General features: G+C 38.4%; 1 protein-coding gene across 1 annotated transcript in view; it reads left to right on the forward strand.

Moving 5' to 3' along the window:
• Positions 1 to 10,014: 10,014 nt before the first annotated feature.
• lzts2a (leucine zipper, putative tumor suppressor 2a) overlaps positions 10,015 to 26,017 on the forward strand; it is a 49,840-nt gene continuing 33,837 nt past the window's right edge. The window contains exon 1 of the mRNA XM_017464854.3: positions 10,015 to 10,167. The gene's annotated coding sequence lies outside the window, so the exon portion shown is untranslated. The remainder of the gene's footprint in view (positions 10,168 to 26,017) is intronic.

A 26,017-nucleotide genomic window follows, 5' to 3' on the forward strand; every position in this document is an offset into this window, starting at 1 on the left:
TTATCAGCAGGAGAAAAGGAAATCTGTATGCCATTGATACTTCTAAGACAAGGCCTTCATACTTCTTCCCTAGTTAAATAACGTTTGAGAGAAGAGCCTCCATTTGCCACAGAAATGCTATTTTGATGTTAATCTCGCTTTCATGTAGCTATAATTCATATGGAGGTTTCCTTTGTTCTTGATGTGCTAACACTTGTTCCGTGATTTATTCAAAAAGCCTATACTGAATTGCTCATAGTTCACAAACTCATCTGAATTCAAACATAAAAAGCTTTGGTTTCGGAGACATACATATAGAACATATGTGGATCTGAGCTGACCTGGCCTTGACTGCTAGTGTGCTCTGAGACAGATGGGAATGCTGCATCTGTGTTTGTGTGTGTGTGTGTGTGTGTGTGTGTGTGTGTGTGTGTTTGCGTTTGCCTCTGTTTACGGCTGTCACTGATCCTCTGTGTATGTGTTTACACACTATCAGTCCACCTACACAGTGAGCAGGCCCTGAATCTCTCACAGTTCTGCACACACACTGTAGGAAGCTCTTACACATGCAAATACACACAAAGTAAAAGATTAGCTCTCTGCATGTTGTCTGTCCCATACATTCACAATTGAGAGAGTCTGAGAGTGTTTGAAGACATTCTTAATCTTCTTTCAAAAGTTTATCAGTTAAACCCCCCCCCACCCCCCACCCCACACACACACACAAACACAACTGCACATTTGTCTTGCAGTATACAGTTGAAAACCTTTATATTATAAGAATTTCCTGTTTTATACATCTCAAACACTTTCAAAACATGTGGATTAGAATTAGATAAACATGTCAAACAGGACCCTTCAACAAATTACCTTTTTTTCTCTCTCTTTCTTTCTTTTTTTTTTTTTTTTTTTTAGTATTAATCAGTCTATACAGCATTATATTAATGAAAAGAAATTCTAAACATGACTTAACTCATTAAATCTTGTTAGAGATGTTCCAAATGTATTCACTGTCCCATTTGTTTCACAATGGTTTATTCAGATAATCATGAAAGATACTCAGGCCAGACAATTGCAACCCGCCCCCCTCTCCCCTCACTCCCCACCACACACAAAGACCTTTGTGGATTGGAGGCCCACCCAGACGACTCCTATGAATCAAAGGGGTGCTTAAATTAGCTACACTCAGGACCCTACTTTAAAGTGAGCGCCTCTGAGCTAATCTGTTAAACCTGACTGTTTACGGTCCACTGGCTCGGCACTGTGGTACACCGAAACAGGCCTGACAGAAAACCTTCACTTTAAAGTAAGTGTGTAATTTAATTTTGCAGCTGAATGCAAGAGGAATGTAAATTAAGTAAATGTGTAAGAAAACTAATTCAATTGCTGCCTAGAACACGGCAGAATATTTAAGCACACAAATTCCTATGAACACATACAGTATATTTCCACTTTCAAGTCAGTTGATGAAATTAAAATGATTTGATTCTGATTGTTATAATGCACCTCTGCTCATGAAGAGGTGGTATGCGTACATTAAACATAACATTGTTATGCAATAAGCAATTATCCAGCTTTGCTAGAATCCAGCTAGGCTCTCTTATGGGATACAGAATGATAACTTCTGAAAGATGTGCTATAAATTCTGAACTTGATTATAATTTTTTGCCTCTGCGTTACAATGGGGAAGACTACAGTTTTTGCAGGAATTTCTAACAAATGAATTACAAGGAATTAGTCGTTTAATATTGCATTTTCATTTGTGCATTTGTATTCAGTTAGTCCAGTCCAGCTTTCTATGAACAATCACAAATATATCATTCCCTTCATGTAAAACTCTGCCTGTCCAGCACAGTGCCATTAAACTGTCCCTAATACATCTAAAGCATTGTGTCATGGTGCAATGCGTCTCTCTCTTTACTTTTTTTTTGCGTCCGTTTTCTCTCTCCCATCACTCAGCACAATAAACACACTCTTATAAATAAATTGGCAATGAAGCAGTGTCCTCTGAATGTGCTTACAAATATACAGAGATGAGGAAAAATCAATCACTCTCTGATGATAGACATATTTAATAATCCTTGCTGTTGAGATGTTTTTTGTATACTTGACTGTTATCACTGCGACTCATTTTCTTCATACACTGAACTGATTTTACTGGTTCTTGTTTGTCATTAAAGTTGAGTGAAGCTATGACACGTGATAGAAGGAGAGATTAAATGCAGATATTATTTAAAGGCTCAAGCTGTGCAGGTAGTCTCATGACTGCAAATGCCAACTTTTATGAATATCATCTAAAGTCTGTTTGTTGTTGTTTTACATATTAAGTCTGAAATTAATATGTAAAAACCTGAAATATGTCATTTAAAAAAATCTTTATTTTCATAAAGTGGATTAGTGGTTAGCACATTTGCCTCTCACCTCCAGGGTTGCTTCGGGGGTTTCCTCTGTGTATTCCAGTTTCCTCCCTTAGTCTAAAAACATGCATTGTAGACTGATTGGCATCTTTAAATTGTCCGTAAAGTTTGAATGGGTGTGTGAGAGTGTGTGCGATTGTGCCCTGTGATAGGTTGGCATCCCATCCATGGTGTTCCCCACCTTGTGCCCCAAGTCCCCTGGGATAGGATTCAGGCTCCCCATAACCATGTGTAGGATTAGTGGTATGGAAAACAGACAGATGGAAGAAAGTGCTTGAATGAGCATGTGTATTATTTCGCAATTCGGATAACTTTCTTACAACAGGTCACTACAGGGTGTCACAAAATTCTCCATACATATGGAAAATTAGTACTTTTTTTCCCCAAAATGTCTTCCAAAATGTTTTACTTAGTTAGTTTTCTTACGTATATACTTACTTAGTTAGTTTTCTTACGTATATATACGTAGTTTATATTATATATGTATATATAGCCTTTGAGAATGCCTTTGAAAAAAGTAGAACGTATTGAAATCATTCTCATGGCTGAATCGGGAAGGTGTAATGAAGTTGTGATGGACTTTAACAGGAAACATGGCAGGCACACCACACATGACACTGTTACCAAACCTATTAACAAATTCAAAGTCTGGAAGTGTTTTGGACCGACCGAGAGGTGGACTCCCACGAACATCCACTGACAAAGTCACAATCGATGTGGTGATGGCAAACATAGTCCCCTTTGTATGAAAACTTTTGGCACACCCTGTATTTTTCAACTAGAATAACGTTATAGTAGACAGTTCCTAATAGTGACCTTTTCTACTGTGGCATTTTTTGTTATGAACAGTTATGTGTGCACAGGCAATAATTACGGGTGCATTTCCATTGAAGTGCCTCTGAAACCAGCACCAAACCTGCGAACATAGAAAAAATGAGTGATATTTAGGATGCCACATTTTGACATCCATTACATTAAAAAGCTATGAGCTGTTTCTGATAGCAACATTTGCCAAATTGCTAATCTATGCAAATATTTGAAGGCAAATGCATCCATAAACTAAAACCATCTCCTATAGATCCTTCCCAAAGGGATCAGGAACTCTGCAATCATGTTCAACCACCAATTTTGGCTCACAGTGGAAAGGCTAATTAATGTCAATCCACTGCATGGCTACATGTAAAACCATGAACTTGTAGTTTCATGAATGTGGGACAAACTACCCGACTTCATTTACTGTGCAAATTCCCTCAGCACTTCAGAGAGCATCTGGCCATTAATCCGAAATTCCATTAGCTCTCTGTACCTGAACATGTGTATCTCTTTAGATGTCTATCCAAGTGTGTTTTGCCACAGGAGCATCAATTTTAAAATGAAAGATTTTGTGGTAACTGATATTACTCCTTTACTGATATTACTGTGTCTTATTAAATATTTTCATAATTTAACCGACTATTTTATGTTGATGTTTATAGTGCTTCTATGTACTCCCACTAACTATTACCATTTTGTGTAGCTGTTCAGCTCCTCAAACAGCTCGGTGTTTTTAATGTATACTGTCACAGGTGTAAGTGGATAAAAACAAAAACAAATGTTGAAATATAAATGTGATATATAAATATAAAATAAATAAGTAATATTACGTATATCTATGGGAAATGATGATTTCAGTATACATATTTACCAAACCAGTGATCACTATTAACAGAGCTAGTGCTAGAAGACCAGAATAAGCTGGTTCAGTGCCCTGGTTCCCTTTTTAGGTAATCACAAACCAAAAAAAGGGATAGTGTTTTAAAGGAACATACATTACACCACAGTACAGTATTTCCGACAGCGTGTTCATGCTCTGGGCCACTCCACTGATTTGAATGATTTTTAATATATGCAAATGAAGCCCTTGCCTAAAGGCCTGCCATGTTCTTCTGCGCATCAATTTGGGTCACATGCCATACCTATTTATTTATTTATTTATTTATTTATTTATTTATTTATAAACAAAGGAATTCATACTCATTTTGTTCATTTGAATGATTCAAATGCAAAACTTGGTACTTTGTAGAATGTTTGAATAGAAACAGAGTGCTACTTCATGTCTTAATTATGTTAGAGTGAAAGTAAAGAAAAGGGTGAGAACATCTCAGAAGTGAATGGTGGTCAGTTTGATTTCTTTAATATCCATGATTGAAATTCTGCAATGATGGTAAAAATATAATAAATCTAGATTCCACATGTATGTCTTATCATAGTTGATGTAAATGTGTTAGTTGATACCATATTTAGGCTTGATCAATGTCTTTAATTAAAGGTTATGGTTCGCCTTATTTAGATCTTTGAATGTTGCAGTGATTTAAAAAAAGAAGAAGAAAAGATTACTCAATTCACAAACGAAATACATTTCACCATCCAGAAAACAGTATTCAGAAAATGTCATGCTTTATTATCTATATAATTGTGAATTTTTTTTTTGAGCTTAGCACTTGTGGAAAGCAAATCCTACTGTCCACATTATAGAAACATATAGAACACGTTTGAGTCCTAAGCTGGGTTTCAGTTACCACTTGGCATATGTGGAGTCTGGGCTTTTTAGGACACAACTGGCTGTGCTTTCATGAGGGGTGGATTTAATCAGATGCCAGATTGCTTACTTTAGTTACACACTGGTTCCTGTCTTAGAGAGCTGAGATACTAGTCACTAATGTATGGCTGCTTGACTAGTCTGCACTTATTTGCAACGGTTGTACTGGCCTTTATTATTCTTTTCTTACAGTCATACTGAGAACTTGCTATAAATTGTAAAAGCAACCCAAAAAAGTAAATAAAACATTGTTTACAGATGAATCACGACGTTGTGATTGTATGCTTACATGAAGGGTTTTTTTTTTTTTGCATGCTCCATTAAACAAGAGAATCATGGTAATGTACGGATATTACAGAACAGATTAAAAAGTACACAAATAATCAGCATAAATTGAAAGAAGGTGAGGAATGATGGAAATATTTCAGAAGATTCCACTTCTCATTTATATTCAGTAATGGTCTTCTCTTCGCATGCATTTCTTTGGTGACTTGGCACCTCTGTAATAGAAATCCATTCAAACTGAAAGATGTCATATTTCAAAGATGACTTTGTGTCACTGGCATTAACTCAGGTTTATTTGTGCAGCTTGAATTAATGAGATGTCTTGCCAAAGATTGTGTTACAGAAATCATTTTGCCTGTCATAGGTGTCAGCAATGAGAATGTCTCAATAAAAATATGCTGCAATCTCAGCTTGCACCTGTTTGTCCATCAACATGTGAATTGTGTTTTCACGTTGGAGAGCTGATGAATAAAAGATGCCATGAAGCCTTTGCATAGTAAGCAGTCTCTTGACTCAATAGACATAACTAGATAATACACAATGACTACTTTTTCATGCAGTATAATCTCACAAGTTAATATTTAAATGGAACAAGTAATTACTACACATTGTTCATTTTCCATATGTTACAATAAAGTTTTAAAGCTCATCACTATAGTATATTATATATACAGTCAGGTTTTTTTTCACCATAAGTACACCCCGTGGAAATTTTTATTTTATTATTTTTATTTATTTATTTATATATTTATTTTTACATATTTGGACAAGAAAACATTTGATCCTCTTTGAAACAGTGCCTATTAATAAAGTTGATACATTCTAGCAAATGGAACAAAGTTGACATTTTGTAGTAAATTTCACAATTTAAATGAACAAAAAGCAGATTAGTCATATGGAAAAAGTAAGTACACCCCATACATTTATCACTTGGAATCCACATTGGAATCCATGTTGCTGAAGTTTTTATTAAACAAATCCAAAACACCAGGCTCAAACATGGTCTATGAAACAGCCAGTGTTCAATAACGGGTTGACAGAACAGACAGGTAATCTGGAAAACCAAACGAAGGGTCATAACATGGAGCAAAAGAATACCAATAGACACTCACTCCGTGGCAATACTTCGCAATGAGGCTTACAGAGCACTTGGCTTATAAACCTACAATCCGGAAGCCGTTCAAGAGGAGGTGGGATGGAGTCAATATTCAGGAGAGGGCTCCCTCTGGTGGTGGGATGAGTGGGTCTCTGATTGTGGCCTTACATCTAGCTTGGGTGCTAGCGGTTCGAGTCTGGCAAGGGATTGAAAAAGATCTCCAAATGATTTGAAATACATCATTCCACTGTAAGGAAAATAATTTCAAATGACTACCAATTTATCCAGGACTGGCCATCCCAGCAAATTCAGCCCAAGAGCAGACTGTCTGATGCAAAAAGAAGTCTCCAAGAATTCCCAAAATGTCATCACAGGATCTGCTAGTAAGTCTCGCAACTGTTGGTGTCAAAGTGCATGCTTCTACAATTAGAAAGAGATTGCACAAATTTGACCTGCATGGGAGGTGTGCCAGGAAAAACCCTTTGCAAGACTACAGTTTGCCAATGAGCATAAAGGCAAAGACCAGACCAGGCTGAATCAAAGATAGAGTTGTTTGGCCAGAGTAACAGCAGACATGTTTGGCTCAGACCAAAGACAGCTTTTCAGGAGAAGAATCACATACCAACTGTGAAGTGTGGTGGTAGAAATGTTATGGTTTTGGGTTGCTTCACTGCCTCGGGGACTAGACAGCTTGCAATCATTGTTTCAACTATGAATTCTGATCCATCCTGATGCCCTACTTCTGTTTGGAGTTCTTATCAATTGGAAGTCACATGCTGCTGCTGAGGATGGCCCCACATGGTGCAGGCTAAACATCATTGAGATTACTGAGGATGGTACCACTTAAAAACCATAAAATGGCTTTGGACCTCAATTCATATGAACAGTTATGCTATGATGGCTTAGTACTACAATTGCTATAATAGCTTTAGGACTGCAATTGCCACAAACAGTTTTGCACTCATGTCTTCCAACTGCACTATTTGACCATGTAGTATTAGTGCATTTATAGAAGGTTTTTATTTATAATTGCACAGGTGTCACCCAGATGAGGATAGGTTCCCTTTTGAGCCTGGTTCCTCTCAAGGTTTCTTACTCATTTCGTCTCAGGGAGTTTTTCCTTGCCACAGTCACCCCTAGCTTGCTCATTAGGGATAAATTCATACAATTAAAATCTGTATTATGAATATATATATTTCTGTAAAGCTGCTTTGGGACACTGTCCATTGTTAAAAGCGTTATACAAATAAAACTGAATTGAATTGAATTGAATTCTGCATCACAAAGAGTGCTTGACGATGAACCAAAAGTGAACCTTTCAACAGGATAATGATCCTAAGCACACTAGCAAATCCACCAAGGAATGGGTCAAAAAGAAGAAATGGAGGATTATGGAATGGCCTAGTCAAAGCCGGATTTGAATCCCATTTAAATGTTGTGGGGGGATTTGAAACGGGCAGTACATGCAAGAAAACCCTCAAACATCTTGCAACTGAAAGATTATTGCATGGAAGAGTGGTCAGAAAATGAAAGCAAGCCGAAGTCAGAGACTGGTGGAAAATTATACAAAATTCCTATAAGAAGTTATTTCTGATAAAAGGGGGCAATACTAGCTTCTGAGGCCAAGGGGTACTTACTTTTTCACATCTGTTGGTATTTCTGTTGAATAACTAATTGAAAAAGTTAATTTTCCTTGTGATTTTTTTTTTCAAGTATATCAACTTCATTAATAGGCACTGTTTCAAAGATGATCAAATGTTTGCTTGTCCAAATGGAACATTTAATTGTTCTTAATATAATGTATTTTTACTATACAAAGATGCCATTAACTAGAAATGTTTTCCTGTGCTAATGATTTCTTTCTTAGGTATTGATTCTTAAAGCAACATTAAACAATACATGCCAAAACATTAGTTATTCTTTGATATTTTTAATGGAACAAAGTAAAACTATTACATGAATTCTTACACAGAAAGTAATCACTACAACACTTACTGGTACTGTATAAGGAAAATATTACATTTTCATTATTTATGATATTTTTTTTGGAAATGTGTCAATATTGAGTCTGTTGAGTTTGAAATATATTAAAGAAAAAATTTACTTTTCCACGATATTCTAATTGTTTTGAGATGCACCAGTATAAGCATAACAAATAATAAAAATGAGCAGTATTTTACAGTAATTATGTTTATGATTGGTGTACAATAGTTTAAACTGGTCAATGAAGTCTAAAATGTTACTACATTTGATATTGGCAACAATGAAGCATGCTCTATCAAAGGGATCATCAAATCTACAGAGTTTAGCTCCACTGAAAAGCAGTAAGTCAGTCAGTCAGTAAGTAAATTCTATTTACAAAGCACATTTAAATTTAGCTTACACTGACCAAAGTGCTGTACAGAAACAATTATAACATACAATAAAATGTACAATGAAATAAAATAAAAAATAAAAGATAACAGTTACTAATTAACAAGTTAATAGCCAGGGAAGGGCAAAGAGTAAAAATGTGTGTTAAGAGATTGAGAGAGCACTCTAATGTCAGGTAGCAATTGATTCCATAAACGTGGAGCAGCAACTGCAAATGCTCCGTCACCTTTTAATTTAAGATGTGACCGTGGGGTATGTAAGAAAGCTTTATTGGCAGACCTGAGAGACTTGGGAGTTTAATGCAAATAATTTAGGTCAGAAGTATTTGTTTTAAAAATGCATAACTTGTGCTATGGTTACGCCTGTCCTCTACACTACTCCGGTGTTTACGACCCTCAAAAACAGAGACTTTTGGAAACACCGACCCCATTTTTAGTTTGAAATCTCCAGGCACACGTTTCAGTGTAAACAGACCAAAACGAAGACTTTTGAAAATGAAGGCGTGGCTTCGCCCACATTCGCCCCCGATTGGTTCTTCTGGATCATTGCATATCCTTCCCTGATTCATCAAGCCCCTACCATATGACCATTACGCTACCTTGATTGTATACACAACAACACGGAGACTGAACCGCAAGTTTTGCTGGCTTTGTTGTCATTCTTAGAAGCCATTGTGCAATTAAATTCTGTATTTTATAATACTGCAGCTGCCTACATGCGCAAGAGGCGAGCTATGATTAGAGCAATCGGCAACAAATATCATTTTAAGCGGCGTAAGTCCTACATGGAAAGCTGGTTTGGATTAGCAACCAACTTCCAGTTTACATGTGTATGTACATGCCCAGTGTGCATGAATAGTCATGTGACATGCGTATTCGGTCGTGTAGTGTGGACGGAGGTCGTTTCTGAAACACAGCGGAAACACCAGTGTGTATGAGGATCATGTTCAGTTTAAAACGAAAACACACTAGTGTAAACAGGGCCTTAACAACAATCAGCAAAATCTTGAATTGGATTCTCTAAAAAGGCCAGAAGCCAATGAAGACAAGCTAGAATTGGAGTGATATGATCATGTTAACAGTCTAGGCACTGCTTTCTGGACCACCTGCAAACGTGTAAGTACTCTTATGTGGTTACACGTCTCAATGTACAGAATGACATCATCAGCTATGTATAGCGGCCTTGTATATCCATAGTAAAGAGCAGTAAGAGCAGATTAAGGGGGCGTGTTTGGAGTATGTACTGATTTCATGTTCTAGACGTTTAGACACTGGTGGCTTTCCATATCCAGTGAGTGTGCGGTACAGAGGATGCGCCCGTTCTGCTGCTTCTCCTCCACTGGAGAGAAGAGGAGCGAGCTTTGACTGAAACAGCCGCACTGAAAACACGCTGAAGTTGGGTTTTTAAACGGTGTTGTCGAGGCGTCCCCGTAGCATGTGGTAAGTTCACTGTTATTGGTTTGTTGAACTTTCCTGCAGGTTTCAGTATAGGATACAACGCAAATGTACAATTAAAACCAGTTTGTTGAGCAGTGTTTAACTGTATACTTAGCTGTATTTGTGTACAAAACCTTGTTTTTTGTTGACGGTTTGAATTGCGGGCTGTGAGGCATTTCACATCTGACCGCTGGCTAACTTACATAATAAAAAGTAATAAAGTATCCTAATACAGACTTGCACAATTTTGGCGTTAATTTGCCATTGTCACAGCTTCGGTTGTAAAGCTAATTAATTAAATCCATACGAGTCGACTAATGCTGAGTTGTTTACCGCGCTGTGCGTCTGTATTTGGCTGTGAGAGTAGTGTGTGTGTGTGTGTGTGTGTGTGTGTGTATACTTCAAGCAGAATACTGTCCCCTTTGCACGTGATTATAGTTTTTAGTAATATTTATGTTCATGGTAATTTATGACGACAACGCCGGTAGAACTGTGTAAGTATTTACCCCAGCTGCACTTTTCCACATTTTGTAGTGTTACAACCTGGAATGGAAATGGACTAAACTCGGATTTTTACCATCTGCTTTACACAACCACATGACCAATATTTAAAGGTACAAATGATTTTTTTTTGGTTGCAAAAGTATTTACCCCCATGGGTCTATACAGCTGCAGGTCTTTTGGGATATGTCTCTATCAGCTTTGCACATCCCCCCTATCCAGAGTTATTTACATTTATCTAATTTGTACAACCTAGCAGTTGGGGATTAAGGGCCTTGCTCAAGGGTCCTGCAGTGGCAGTTTGGCAATGCTGGGATTTGAAGTCATGACTTTCCCAACAGTAATCCTAACCTTAACCACTGAACTACCACTGCTCATCTGGAGCCATTTTTGCAGGACCTATCCTGCTGGGAGAAAAAAAGAACAAAACAATAGAAACAATCATGGAATTTGTATTGGTTAAAATGGAAATTTTATTCATTTTAAAGTGCACTTATTATGGTTTTTCAAATATGACCTTTCATGTAGTGTGTTATAGAGCTGTTTGTGATTGTAAAAACGTCTGCAACATTTCAAAAATCAAAGCGCAGGACAAACTGAGTTATTGACTCCCAAAAGAAGGAACCGAGTCTGAACAGCTGAAACGAGTCGTTAGTAATTCCAGATTTTACTTCCTGTACGAACCTACGTAGGTTTTTAACAAAAAGCCCCGCCTCTGGTCTTCATCCGCTGCTCTAACAGAGGGAGCTGAAACTCGTTATGGTAGTGGGCGTTTCCTTTTTGAAACACGGTGACAGCAGTAGACCAGTCACAGCAGACTGGGGCATCTGACCAATCAAAGCAGAGTATGCTTTCTGAAAGGAGGAGTTTAGAATGAATCTTTTAGAACGGATCCTTTAACGAGTCGTTTGTGACACTGGGGAGTGGTAATGCTGAAGTTTAAATTATGAGTACATTCAAGTGTTTTTGACCTTGGATGCATGTAAATGTATTGTATGAGACCTTTAAAACAAAATTAGGCACATTTTAAAACTATAATAGGTACACTTTAATGGAAACTGTAATGGTCCCTGTGGGCCTCTACTGGTAATTTGCTATTTGTGGCATGTCAATACCATTAAGGACCAATAGTGGGAACTGTTCTTTTAAATATTTGTCTGTAGACTGCTGTTATTAATTTATTACCAAACCTATACTTTTCAGTGTTATTGTCTGGCTGTTCTGATTTATTTTCTGTAATGTGTTAATTAAGCAGCAAATTGAGCTGCTTAAGTGCACACCTGAAGTAACTGAACAGTGACACATTTTTATTATTTGTGGCTATGTATTACAATATGTTGGATATATAATCAACTAATGATAACGATGTGGAGGTGCTGTACTATTTTTATTTATTTATGTATATGTTGGTTGAATCATATCGATCACAACTCACAGTCAAAGACCAGTCACTGACTAATGTCATATTCAGTTAGCTTGAATTCAGAGCCAAACCAAGAATTGTACTATTGTGCAGTTGTGCTATTCAATAACGTATTGGCAGGGCTGTATAGTCTGTGTTCTTTGAGCTTTTTTTTTGACAAGTCAAGCTGTGAGGTGTCTCAACAGGAGGATCGTTATCTATTATCTAGTGCTCAGTCAGCAGGGGGAAATAATTATCCTTAAGAATAATTCAAATGTTGAACAATTATTATTTGTGGGACTTAAGTGATCATTTGTTAGTTGTATGGGTTGCTCTGTTTCACTGAAGAAACTGCTCCCATTTGGGGCCGCCACAGCAGATCACCCATCCACTTATTTTGATTCTGGCACATGTTTTATGCCGGATGCCCTTCCTGCAACCCTCCCCAAGGGTGCTCTTAAGCAGCGTGCATAGGCTCGTGCAACCCTCCAGTGGCTGGGGTTGTCTCCCTGATTGGGAATCGGTGACAGCGCCACATGTTAGCCACTAATCCACCAGGGAACCTTATACATTTATTGTTTAATGTGGTGAAATATTCACGAAACAAGTTAGTTCCTATTGTCACATGCGTTACAACAGCTAATTGTCCTTCACCAACCCCTCTATTTTCTCTCTGTTTTTGTTGGGTGGTGTCGGAGGGTGGTGCAAGTTCTCAGAAACCTGGGAAGTGGGCCTCATTGGGAAAAAGTTTGAAAATATCTGTGCTAGTGTCTCTGATTTCTGTCAACTGCAAGGTGACTACATATAGTATGCAGGAGAAGTATACGATGGTTTTGCAGCAAAAGTTTGATGCAAAGCTGTTCTAAACTTCTCTTGCGTCCTACATGCAGTATAAAGATACCCATACTGAGATATGACAAACTGCACTACAGTCCTGCATGGTGAGGTCTTTATTTAGAAATGTCCAGCAGCACCAGAATTTCTACAATGCCCTGAGGTTTTTATCCCCTGCCTGGAATGAATACAAGCTGTAGGAATTTAATTTTTCCCCCCTGAGACTTGAGGTAATTGTTTTAGCAGATAGTGTATTTTATTTTTTAATATAAGCATATTCAGTGTTCCCTGTAATTTATTTTTTTTTCTTCTTTTTTTCAAGACTGAAATCCAGATAGTATTCCTGAGGATTTAGGCGGCAAGGTCTTATTGTGTTGTGGGAAGGGACTAATCCACCAATATCTCTATGATACAAGATATTTAATTGTTTTCTCTGTGATAAGTCCTAATTCATTTAATAATTTCGTTTGCAAATTTACTAACCGGAACACTACTGTTACGCACTACTTCTTTCTCTATTGTGTGTCTATTGCAACCCCCAGTCCCTATAGTACTTAATGGCTTTGCTGAGCAAAGTTTACTAGAACAGCTGAAAAAAAAAAATCCAGATGGTCTTCCTGTCCATGTAGTGTGCTCCTCTCTTGAGTATTTATATGTTTACCTCCATTGCCCTTTACGGAAATTCTGAATTCATGCCTCATTTGATGATTTAATGACACTGAGTTGAAATTTAATAATTGTAAGAGAATACCATAAAAGGGGATGAAGTTAGTGCCCCCGCTTGAAATTAGAATCAGCAATTGTTTGTTTCCTGAGATTTATTTCTCTTATTTAAGTGAAGTCTCCACTGCACATGTAAAAATGTGCACAATGATATTTGGATCTGGCAACACACTAAATCTTATATTTCTGGTTATTAGATCTGCTAGAAGACACTAATGGGTCAGACATTGATTCCAGCTTATTTGTGCTGTGTGATTAACTGCTGTTAACACACCCTCTCTCTGTTATATTATCCAGAAGTGATCATGAGAGGCAGCTGTATTTACATGTATATAGTGAGCTGAATACTGAACACTAACTTACTATTATAAGGTTTGTCTTTGCAGCTTTAAGACTTTTAGGAGTTTTTCTTATCCATTGCACTCTGTATTCAGATATTCATGAAAACGGCTTCTGTCTTTAGCCAAAAATGTAAATATTGAATCCACATAGCCTTAGTGGTAATATCGTCAGAGTCCAGCTTATAGTGAGGCCCAGAAAAAGACCATCTTGGGCATGGCCTGCTTTTCATTATGCACGAATCTGCACTATCAAAAGGCACTTTAGGAATAAGCATTGTGCTCCGAAAGCAAAACTTTATGAAATGTGTGTCAGGTTTGTGCCTGACTTGATTTTATGGCCCATGTCCGTGACATTTGTGTGCTTTTCGCACTGCTGAAAAGTCAGGCACTGTGTGATATCTACTCATATTTTCAGTTCATAATGACGCTCACATCCTCGCATAAGTCATGTGCCATGACTTATGCTATGAGACAGGCTACTCTCTGTCTATGCCTATGAAATTTCTCTCTCCCACTATGCTCTCTGCTGTGCCCCTAACAGGTCTTCTCTCTCTCTCTCTCTCTCTCTCTCTGTGTGTTCAAACACACTCCTGAGTTCCGGACCTGTGCGTAATTGTAAGTATTGCCTGTCATCAGCTTACGTATGACCTCTGTTGCCTTGTAATTAGGAGAATAAACATTTGCACAGAAGAGGAATGCATACAAGGAATGGCAAGTTCCCAAACAGCTCTACATGGAGCTCTGTAAGTGCGAAGGGAGCTTAGATTGCTGGGCTATGCTTAGAGGTTTATATCCAAAATCTGGGACATTATGAGCATACTGTACCTTTACGTAGGTAAAGGTTAAGCTTTATGTCAATCATACTTGCAGCCGTCAAACAGCATTTTTACCAGGAAAATACACGTTTATCAAACGTATTACATACTGCTTATCGTAAGTTACTGTGCAATAGTGCATTCTGTCCTATTCCATCCAAATGTGATTTGTGTTTGTGTTCAGTTACATTTAATAATAATGCTTGAATGTTAAACATCATGTGACTAGGTGCAGGTGCGTGGCATATGGTTAATATGATTATAATTTGATTGAGGACAAAGTGTCTAACTGATCTCCTCCTCTGTGCTGTAAAATGAGCTTGCTGTCTCAACATTGCTCTTAACATGGTCTTTGCTGTCTGGGTTAAAGGGTGACCGCTTTAACGTGCAGTGTGAACCTGATGTGTGTGAACGCACTGCGTTCACACGATTGTCCAAATGCCTGCACAGTGGCTGTGGATGATGATGTTGATCTTATTGACGTCATCGCTGTTCCCATTTGTGAGACAGCTTCACACAAGCCACTGTGGATGTTTAACAAGGTCATGGACAAAGGTCACAGTGTCAAAGCGGGCAATTTCTCCCAGGGTCAAGGTGGTCCAGACGAACAGGGCCCTTAGTGTGCTCCATTTATAACAACATAGCACATGCCTCTGTCTCAGAACAACATCTCTCTCTGTAACTATCCTGCTTTCAGAGAAGAATGCTGTGATGCAACACAGACTTGGCAGTGTTTATGTGTAATGAGTGGGAGACAATGCCAATGAAATAAATGAAACTTAAATGTTTCCGAACATTCCTCTGGCTCACACTCAGACATTGTATATAGACAGGAACATATATATTGTCATTTTTGGACAAATGCGGCCCATACAAAGACAATTCAAGCCACTGTAATTTTAATATGCCCAGTTGCAGCAGTAGTTTCTGTTGACTAGTTAAGTCTGCATGTAGCTCACAATACCTTTACAAATTTCCAGTACTGCAAATTTCCAGTACTGGTTACACCACACTAAAGCATGCACCAGTACAGATAAAATACTCACATGGGTTTGTCTGCTGTGACTTATAAATGCATTTCTGGTGAAATTCAAATGATTAAAAAAAGCATGAATTAACACTGAAAAAACTGCCCAGGCTATGCTAAAGGGTCTTCAATCTGGTATCAGATTTAGTAAATTTGTGTTATTTTCATGTTTTTGCCTATTACAGTTCATTTGCAATGTTGATTTAAATGAACGTGGGGATAATCCTGAAAATAACAGAAGACCTGTTGCCAAGCCATAATCATCCCATCCAGGGTGTATTCCTGCCATGTGCCCAGTGTTCCCGGGATAGGTTTTGACCCTGACTGGGATAAAGTGGTTACTGAAGATGAATGAATGAACAAAGCTTTGATACACCAATGTGCTTTGTAAATCGCTGTCGCTGTAAAACATGAACCGGGGAAAATTAAGGTAATTTTCCTGTTTACACCCTCAAGAAAGTCAAATGAATTTAAAAGGATAAAATCGTGTATTGTGATTAGTGTCTGTAGATTAGTTTAACACAGCTTAGGGGGTTATCGAGCACTCTGTGTTTGTGGATGGAAGTTAATGGAAGACTGTCAGATGGCCTGCAGTGCTCTACCCTCCTCCTGTGTCCAATAGGTGCTACCAACTGACCCACAGCTCTGCAAATAACACCTCCTTTTCAGTTCCTACTTCTCTCTCACTCTGTCTCTAGCTATTAGAAATTGGAGCCGGAAACTTACAGATAAAAATGTGAAATGCCCAGATGTACAGATTAATCATGTTTATCAGACTTGTAGGGATATGAAGAATGTAGTGAAATAGATTTTTTTCCCCCTCAGCTGCATCCCTCTCTCACACAATCCCCCCCCTTTTTTTTTACTAGCAATGTTTTTACAGTTATGCTTGAAAGCTCCAAGGTTTAGTTCTAGCTCTAGCAGTAACTCTCTTCATCCAAACAGCTGGCCTGGTCTATACTGAAAATCCACATGCAGGCGATTCACCTCAGCGTGTCCACATTACACTTTCTGAAGATTAGACTTACAGCATAGAGTTTCTGTGAAATTGAGAGTTCCCAGGCTCAAATCACCATGTCGTAGTTGTAATAATAAACAGAGTAGCTCAAAGCAGATTTCCGGAACCATATCTCTGGTTTATTTTTCTCTCTTGCTGTTTGACATTCTGGCTCCTCTGTGTACTTTTGAAAGATTGGTTTTGGATGATGCTGCTGTTCTGTTGAGGGCTTCTACATATGCCAGGAATGAGTGTGTGTGTGTGTGTGTGTGTGTGTGTGTGTGTGTGTGTGTGTGTGGAATGAGGGCCTGAAAGTCTGAATTAAAGATATCGGTGTGTGACTGATAAGAAGAAAGGTGAAATTTTTCACATTTATGCCCAATGCATACAATCATGCAGATATAGGTGAAGAGCTTTAGCTAATATTCACATTAAATATCAGAATGAAGAAAAGTGTGATGTCTGTTATTTTAACCATTGCATGCTTGTTGGTGCCAGATGGGCTTGTTTGAGTATTTCAGAAACTGCTGATCTCCTGGAATTTTATACATACACAACAGTAAAAAAACAACAACTAAAAAACATTGAGTGAGTGACAGTTCTTTTGGTGGAAATGACTTATTCATAATAGAGGTCAGAGGAAAATGGGTAGATTGTTTCATGCTTCCAGGAAGGATAGTAACTCATATAATCACTTTTTACATCCATGGTGAGCAGAAAAGCATCTCAGCATACACAGAATATCAAACCTTGAGATGGATGAGCTACAACAGCAGCAGACCACATCAGGTTATACTCCTGTCAGCCAAGAGCAAGAATCTGAGTCTACCTTGGGACAGGCTCGTTGAAACTGAAGATTAGAAAAAAAATTCACCTGGTCTTTTTCCAGTCTTTAACTGTCCAGTTTTTGTGAATCTGTGCCCATTATAGCCTCAGATTCTTGTTCTTGTGGAGTGGAACCTGATGTTGTCTTATGCTCTTGTAGCCAAATTCACCTCAAGGTTTGATGTGTTGTGCATTTTGAGATGCTTTTCTGCTCACCACGATTGTAAAGAGTGATTACTTGAGTTACTATAGACTTCCTGTCAGCTCAGACCAGTCTGGTCATTCTACTCTTATTTCTCTCATCATCGAGGTGTTTCAGCCTGCAGCCTCCTCTTACAGGATGATTGCAAATTGCAAATAATAATGTGCAAATTTCCCAGTAGATCAGCAGATTTTGAAATACTCAAACCAGCATATCTGATACCAACATCCATGCCACGATCAAAGTCACAGAGATCACACTTTTTCTTCATTCTCATGTTTAATGTGTACATTAACTAAAGCTCTTAACCTGTATCTGCATGAATATATGCATTGTGCTCTAGCCTCATGATTGTCTGATTAGATAACTGCATAAATGTGCAGGTGTACAGATGTTCCTAATAAAGTTGACGGTACGTGTAGTTTTTATATAAACTATACTTTTGCTTTCTCTTGTTAAGTGTAATGAATCTGTTAATCACATCATCTAAATGAGCAACAATATGTTAATATCCCCTCCATTGAGGGTATGTGCTAATCTGACTTAATATGTCTGACGGGATTGGTAGAGAAATGGGTCAGGGTTTATGTGAGCATCACATACTGACTGGAGTATCAGTCATAAAATATAGAGTACAAATCAGGACAGATGTCTTTGGGAATGCTGCCAGGCCAAATGCCGCTTTATGGGTATATGGAGACTTATCTCATCTCCGCAGTGTTTTACAGAGTATTGACCCCAAATAATCTAATAATTTGGAATCTCTGTATAAAATAATCCAGTGTGCACCATACACACCACACCACAAAGTGTGGATACGCTAAATATCTGGGATGTGGCAGTGTCATCATTTTTGGGGGGGTTGGGAATCATACATAAATAGGACTTAGAAAGGAGGATCTCATTACAGTTCTGTTCCTGCTTGTTATAAATCAAAATGTTAGGGAGAGAGAGACCACAGAAACCTCACCAGTTTTCCTAAAGAGAAATGAATCCTATTGGCTGAACATTGACCCTGTTAACTTTTAAATGGCTGCTATGGAGGCTTCTAATTGATAAGACTGGACTCAAATAACAGTGACCTGGCCTTCCATAGAGAAGCATACTATTTTGATCAGTTACAAAACATTCCGCATTGCCGTGCTTATGCACAGGAATCTGTATTACAGTGACTCTGGTTAAGAATCCTATTGTGGCTCATGTTTATAGAATCATTTCCATTCTTTTGTTTATTTGATCATTGAAGCTTTTGGTGCTTTGATAAAGGAGAACGTGTGGAGAGTGAAATCAAAGGAGAGGCATTTATATGCAGTGAAATGTGCTGTTAGCCTGGCAAAAAAAGTTATCCATCCCCTATCACCAATGTGAAAAACTAGTGGCCCCCTTAAACTTGATCTGGTTGTGTCACCTTTAGCAGCAATACCTGCAACCAAATGCTTCTGGTAACCGATCAGTCTTTCAGTTACTTCTAGGTGTAGGACTTACGCCTATGCTTTGTATCATTATTTTGCTGCATAATCCAGTTGCGCTTGAGTTTCAACTGATGGACTGAAGACTGGACATTCTCCTTTTGGATTTTCTGGTAGAGAGCAGAATTTGTTTCCCTCAATTATTACAAGTTGCCCAGGCCCTGAAGCAGCAAAGCATCCTCACACCATCTGTCATGTAATGGGCGAGCAGGCGAGTCGGATGCAAGTGCAGATTTAAAGTTTAATGAACAAACAAACATAAAACAAGTATTATGAACATGAGGCAGAGATAGAAGGACTAAGAAACCTAACCATCAGGCAATAACCAGAGACAAGAAAGCATACCGTGACACAGAAAGACAAACAAAGCAAGACCCTAAGTGCTGTACAAATCGTGACTTAAATACCCGTGTTCATTACCCATAAGGTGAATCAGGTGAAACTAGTCATGTGACACCGCAGTGGGTGCTGAGAATCGTAGTCCCGAGTTCGTTCTGGCATATACATTATACCATCACACATCCACCACCATGCTTGACCGTAGGTATGATGTTCTTTTTGTGGAATTCTGTGTTTGGTTTACACCAGATGTAACAATGTAACATTTCCACTTTCGACTCATCAGTCCACAGAACATACTCCCAAATAGTTTGAGGATCATCAAGGTGTGTTTTGGCAAAATTCAGATGAGTCTTAATGTTCTTCTGGGTTAGCAGTGGTTTTCACCTCTCCACATGGATGGCATTTTTGCCCAGTGTCTTTCTGATAGTGGAGTCATGAACAGTGACCTTTATTGATGCAAGAGAGACCTGTAGGTCCTTTGATGTTGTCCTTGGCTCTTTTGTGACATGCTGGGTGAGCCGTTGTTGTGCTCTTGGAGGAATTTTGGAAGGTCGGCCACTTCTGGGAAGGTTCTGTATTGGGCCGAGTTTTTCCATTTGGAGATAATGGCTCTCACTGTTTTTCTTTGGAGTCCCAGAGCCTTTGAAATAGCATTGTAACCCTTCCCAGATTGATATATTTCAATCACCACCTTCCTCATCATTCCTGGAATTTCTTTCAATTGTGGCATAGTGTGTTAGTGGGTAAGACCTTTTTAACCAACTTCATGCTGTTGAAAAAGTTCTGATTAAGTGTTGATTTGATTGAACAGGGTTTGCAGTAATTAGGCCTGCTTGTGTCTAGTCCAGCTGAGTTATGAGATGTACACAAAAATAGAAGAAATCAGCAAATACTTTTTCACAGCACTGTATGTAACGCTAGCTAACCCCAGTGCAGTCCTGTGCTGATGATGCTAATACCAAAGCATAGTGCTAATGAGTGCTCAATACAAAGAAATACAGGACAGCAAAGGCACTCTTGACTATTCTAATAAATCAATATGGCCCAGACTTTGCTAATTTTGCATGTTTGCAGCATTGTAACTTGGTTTTCAGGCAGTTTAATGGCCTAGTGTGTGGCAGTATCTGTTTTCTCTTGAGATGTCTTCTTTTAGACATTTGCTAAATGAATGTTTTGTGTTCTGTGAATATGTAAATGTTTCTCCTTATTTATTTAAATCTAGGGGAACCGAAATGTTTTAAGACTTTTTATTAGATAATTAAACAGTTTCAATGTTCTATATAGTATGGACGCCATATCTTTAAGGATGCCATGTCTATCCCAGATCAGAATAAATGTAAGTTATACTGAGTGACCGCATTGGCTGGGTATTATATTCATTGACTTCCAATGCAATGGGAAAGTGATGTATATTCCGTCAGTTTTATGGAGAATGAATTTATAAATAATCAACAACCAATAGACATTCCTCTTTCTGCTGAGACAAAACCATCCCACTATTCGGTATAAACCACAATGATGAACTGACTACATGGACAAAAGAGCATAAACTTTGGATAGTAAAAATGGGTGAAGGGTGTAATATTTGCAGCGGAAAGTAAAGCTTTCATTTATTTATACAAATCTTATTTATTATGAACTGCAAGCTCATCTTCTGCAAACCTCTGTATCTGCTTATATATTCAAGTGTGTCACTTCAGATTATCTAGAGTTCTTCAAGAACTAACATGAGTTTAGAGTTCTAACACTAACATGTTCAATATGACAGCTGGAGGCTAATGCCAACATTTACAAGTTGGTCTAAGCCCAGTAGAATTCTGAGAGATTTTTTTCTTAAGTTTATGTATTTACATTTATGGCATTTGGCAGACGCCCTTATCTAGAGCGACTTACATTTATACAACTGAGCAGTCGAGGGTCTTACCCAAGGGCCCATCAGTGGTAGTTTGTCAGTGCTGGGCCTTGAACTCCTGAACTTCTGATCAGTAACGCAGAGCCTTTAACCACTGAGCCACTAGTTTTTATAGTTCACACTGCAGAACATGGGCTTCACCAATCTCAACACAGAGGTCAGAGTGACTGTATTTGATTTAATAAATCTCGGCCAATAAGTCATGGTTGAAGCCAATCTGGGTCCTTTTCCTCCAGCAAAAACTTAGTTAAGTCATTACCTGTTTGACACTTGTCAGGAGCTTGACAGTGTAATGTGCTAGTCATGGATTCTACAAGGCTGTGATTGTTCAGTTTTGGCAGGCTGCTGTGAATCAATCTCTCTGTGTAGCAGTGTACAGGACAGAGCTCAGTCGCCAAACCCTGCTCACTTGGCCTGTTCTGCCAGTCATGCACCTTGGATTTTTGTTATTGTTGTATTCAGTCCAGGTGAATATTTTTCATTTTTACTGTTTCTCTCTTGTCATGTCTGTTTTTATGGCTCCCTTTGCACAGTATAAAAGCATCAGAACATCATGATGATTATGTCTTATAACTCGTGCTTATAATGTTAAATGACAGTTGTTCTATTGATTGTTCCTATTTTTGCAACCTTTGTGTACATTTTAATTAGTGAAAGCAAGGTATAGGCTATACATTACTGGGTTGTGATGACTGACTGTGCCGTTGTGAATTTGATTTTGATTCTGTCTACTTGAAATTTGTCAGGAAAATGTTTGATTGGGAGGGGTTCAAATAGGAGAGTTTGAGAAACACACAGAGAGAATGATCTCAGAGCTGTCTGGCAGGCACGGACACCATCAACAGCTGCTCTGTATGAGCCTCTTGTATTCAGACAGTTTTCACAAACAGACCAAGTGTCCCAACCCACCAAGCAGGCACTGTTGAGAAAAACGAGCCGAATGTCTAAGGGAGTGCATAACAAAGCAGTTTTCTCCATACTTCTGCTCTCACACACTAACTAAAGTAAAACAGGGAATGTGTGTGAAAGCCCCAGAGGCCCTGCAGAGAGATGACCAGCCTCCTTGACCCGGCATCCTTTTCACACAGAGCAGAGTTGGCACCTCCTGTACTTTACTTTACAAACATAGACAACATTACACATAATAAATTTAAGAGGTTATTAGCTTGTTAATGTAAAATTCACATGGGACAATGCTGTCTACCTGAAAGCATTTCTAAATTCACAATATTAGCACATAGAAACTGAGCAATAATTTTACGGTTTAGAAATAACAGTGAAATAAAAAAGTGTTTCAAAAGTCATAATGTATTTGGAGCAAAAATAATTTATTAAAAAAAAATTCACGTGAAAGTAGTTAAAAGAGTGACAGCTCACAAATCGTTATTGGTCTTCCCTCTGGTGGCATGAAACAGAAATGCAGTCCAGGCCCATGTAAAGATTGTACTCTTGGTTAGCTCATTCATTTGCACTGTTTGGTGTCTCAGAGGCAAATCGTATCTTGTTACATAAGCTGTGATAGGTTTGTGTTGATCATTGAGTCTTTTAAAGCCTGTTCTCAACTCACAGACAGTGTCATGTTCATTTACTCTCCTGGCTCCCAGTGTTGTCTCCCAACAAATTCCATTTGAACACAAGTCAGAAAATAAAGTAGCACATCATATTTTATGTATGGTGGCATGCATAACAAAGCCACAAGAAACTGGGACAGTAAGACAAAGCGTTGCTCTGTTTTCTTGTAAGTGTTATTTTGCTTTATTGTTATGTTAAATAATAAATGGAGTCAGAGAATTTAAACGAATCACAATCTAAAGGACACTGAAGTTGAAAATGGCATTAAGAGGAATTACATTTGTGGCATCATTAGGTCTGCCAAAGCTATAAATAGCTCCAAGTGTGAGCAGGCCACATTGAAACGGTTCCAGTTGGTGTTATGGGTTATGTAACTCTCAGCATCTGCATTTCAAAATTCCAGAAGCTTATCAAAGAACCAGAGGCACTGGCCCATGCAGGGGGGGAATACTGCACATACTTTATCAAAAAGATATACATTTGTTTTTAAAAATGGAAATAATAGTTGTGACTGCTCAAAACAGAAATGGCCTTAAAATGGTGAAGAAATAAACACCAACATGCTTATTTTCTTTTATTTTTTCACTTAATCTGTACACTTTGCAATACAGAAAGGTTGAATTAGAGTTTCTGAGTCCTAGGTGCTAAAAGAAAAAGAACCTTTACAGAAGGTTTAGTTGAGTGGTGAATGAATAATTGCTTGCTTTGTATTTAGATAATTTGGAAATGTAAACCATGAAATGTTCATGTTCACATTGTTCTCTGGTTCGTGTACTCGGAGTTTATTTCAAATGATACACTGTAATGTCTTTGTATACGTTTCAGCAGCAGCAGTAACACCGGGAATCGATTTAACTTGCATTACAGTTTCCTAAATTCATCATCATGAATCTACATTCATAACAGTGAAGCCAATGTTTCTGTTATTTGGGCCCGCACTGTGGAAAACTGGAAATAACCGATGAAATAATGACGGACATACTGGGCTCAGATCACAGCAGAATGGATTTATGTAAGGGAGCAAAATGAGAAGAGTTTAGTGAAATTTTATGGTGGAGAGGCAGAAAGAGAGGATGGACAGGAGAGCTTGGAAGGTGAACAGCGGTGATCACTACTAGCTGATACTCAAGGTTTCTGTATCGGAAAAGAAGTAATACCATGCCATCTCTAGTTGAAATACTAAAGCCACAATGAAGGTCACAAATTGGGTTGAGTAAGTTAACAGGTAATCTGGTTCTCACAGATCTGCAATGCTGTGGTTACATTTTGTTACACTTTCTCCATCTCACACATTCATTATAATAGGCCAAGTTAGAAAGGAGCAGATGTTTGTCCTGGTATAAATGTCATGGCTATAGTTGAGAATGATCATCACATCTTTATTAAATGAGGTTCATTTATGCTCGCTAATTCTCAGTAGCATAGTAGTCTTTTATAGAAAAATTCAGTTATTTGTCTGATCTAGGTTAAATTATTCTGTAATTACCGTAAAGCTATAATGGGAGGTATGTATTTATGAGAGTGAAGAATATAAATCTGGATCCACTGATTGGTCCAGGGTGTTACATAATCAAGAGGTTAATTACAAGTTAAAAGCAGACAGGGTATTAGTAATGAAGTATATATTGTCCTGCTGCCCTGCACAGAAGCTCGCCGCACTGGGGGGGGGGGGGGGGAATGAGGAAACAGGGAGTTCATTTCTGCTCCTCCTTTTTGTGCTCCTTCTCTAGAGTCCTTAAAGTGTGATGCTTACCATTTGTCCCCCAGCAGGAACTCTGTCAACATGGTAGGCCAGATGGATTTAACCCACAGTCTCCATGAGAAAACTGGTGAAAGCGGTTTATTATGATTAAGCTGTAATTAGGTTTGTGCTTTAGTGGTTCACAATGAAGGCTGGCGGGTTTAAAAAAAAAAAAAAAAAACGACAAAAAAGGCAGTCTAGATTGTAGCTCTTTACTGACCCACTGTATCTGCAATGGGCTTCAGAGCTCAGGAAACTTTCAGCATGTTCTTCTTAAAGAACCAGAATTAAAAGTTGAATAAGCATATGTGTCCTGAAGAGGTCAACACCTGAGGTTTGTTCCAATTGACCGCCATGCAGTGAGTCCAATGACGTCAAATCAGAATCTATGGGCAGTAGTTTATCAGTTTACATGCAGTGACACTAATTGATTTTTCAACAGTGTGTTTGTGCTGCACCAGACTGGATGCTCTAATGAGCACTGGGGTCTATGTGTGTTTTTTTAATTGTCTTAACAAGCACGCTTACTCCAGTTTGTGTGTGTGTGGATGTTCATTCTACGGTCAGACAGCTTGAGCACAAAGATGATATTATCACAGGTAAGCTAACAGACATTCCTATGCTCGTCTTCATCTCTCAAAAGTGCCGGGCTTCTATAGCCCACATGAAGGGACAGGAGGCAGTCCCAGTAAAGGATGGTTTCTGCTTCCTAGAAGTCTGAAAAGCACTCTGGAGAGAAGAAAAACAGAAGGAAAAAAAAAAATTCAGAGTTTGGAGAGTTTGACCTGTAATGGTTTTTGTTTGAACAGACAAACCACACGTTGCATGTAGCTAAACTTACTACTGTTGTATATAATGATGCTCCTGGTTCAATCATGAGCTCCTATTACTGTCTGTGTAAAGTTTCACATGTTCTCCCCATGTCTGCATGTTCCCAATGGTTCCAGATTCCTGATAAGGATAAAGCAATTACTAAGGATGAATGACTTATCTCTCCAGTCTTTATTTCTTTGCTGATTTTGTGAACTAGGCTTTATCTGATTTTTCACACCTCACAGGCTAGACAGGTCTGTTGTAACCAGTCGCAGTGACCAGTGAGATGGTCACATGTGTCTTATAAGCACAAGCCACATGTCTTTCTCATTGTATA

The sequence above is a fragment of the Ictalurus punctatus genome, chromosome 3 (assembly GCF_001660625.3).
Source record: "Ictalurus punctatus breed USDA103 chromosome 3, Coco_2.0, whole genome shotgun sequence".
NCBI classification, from domain to species: domain Eukaryota; kingdom Metazoa; phylum Chordata; class Actinopteri; order Siluriformes; family Ictaluridae; genus Ictalurus; species Ictalurus punctatus.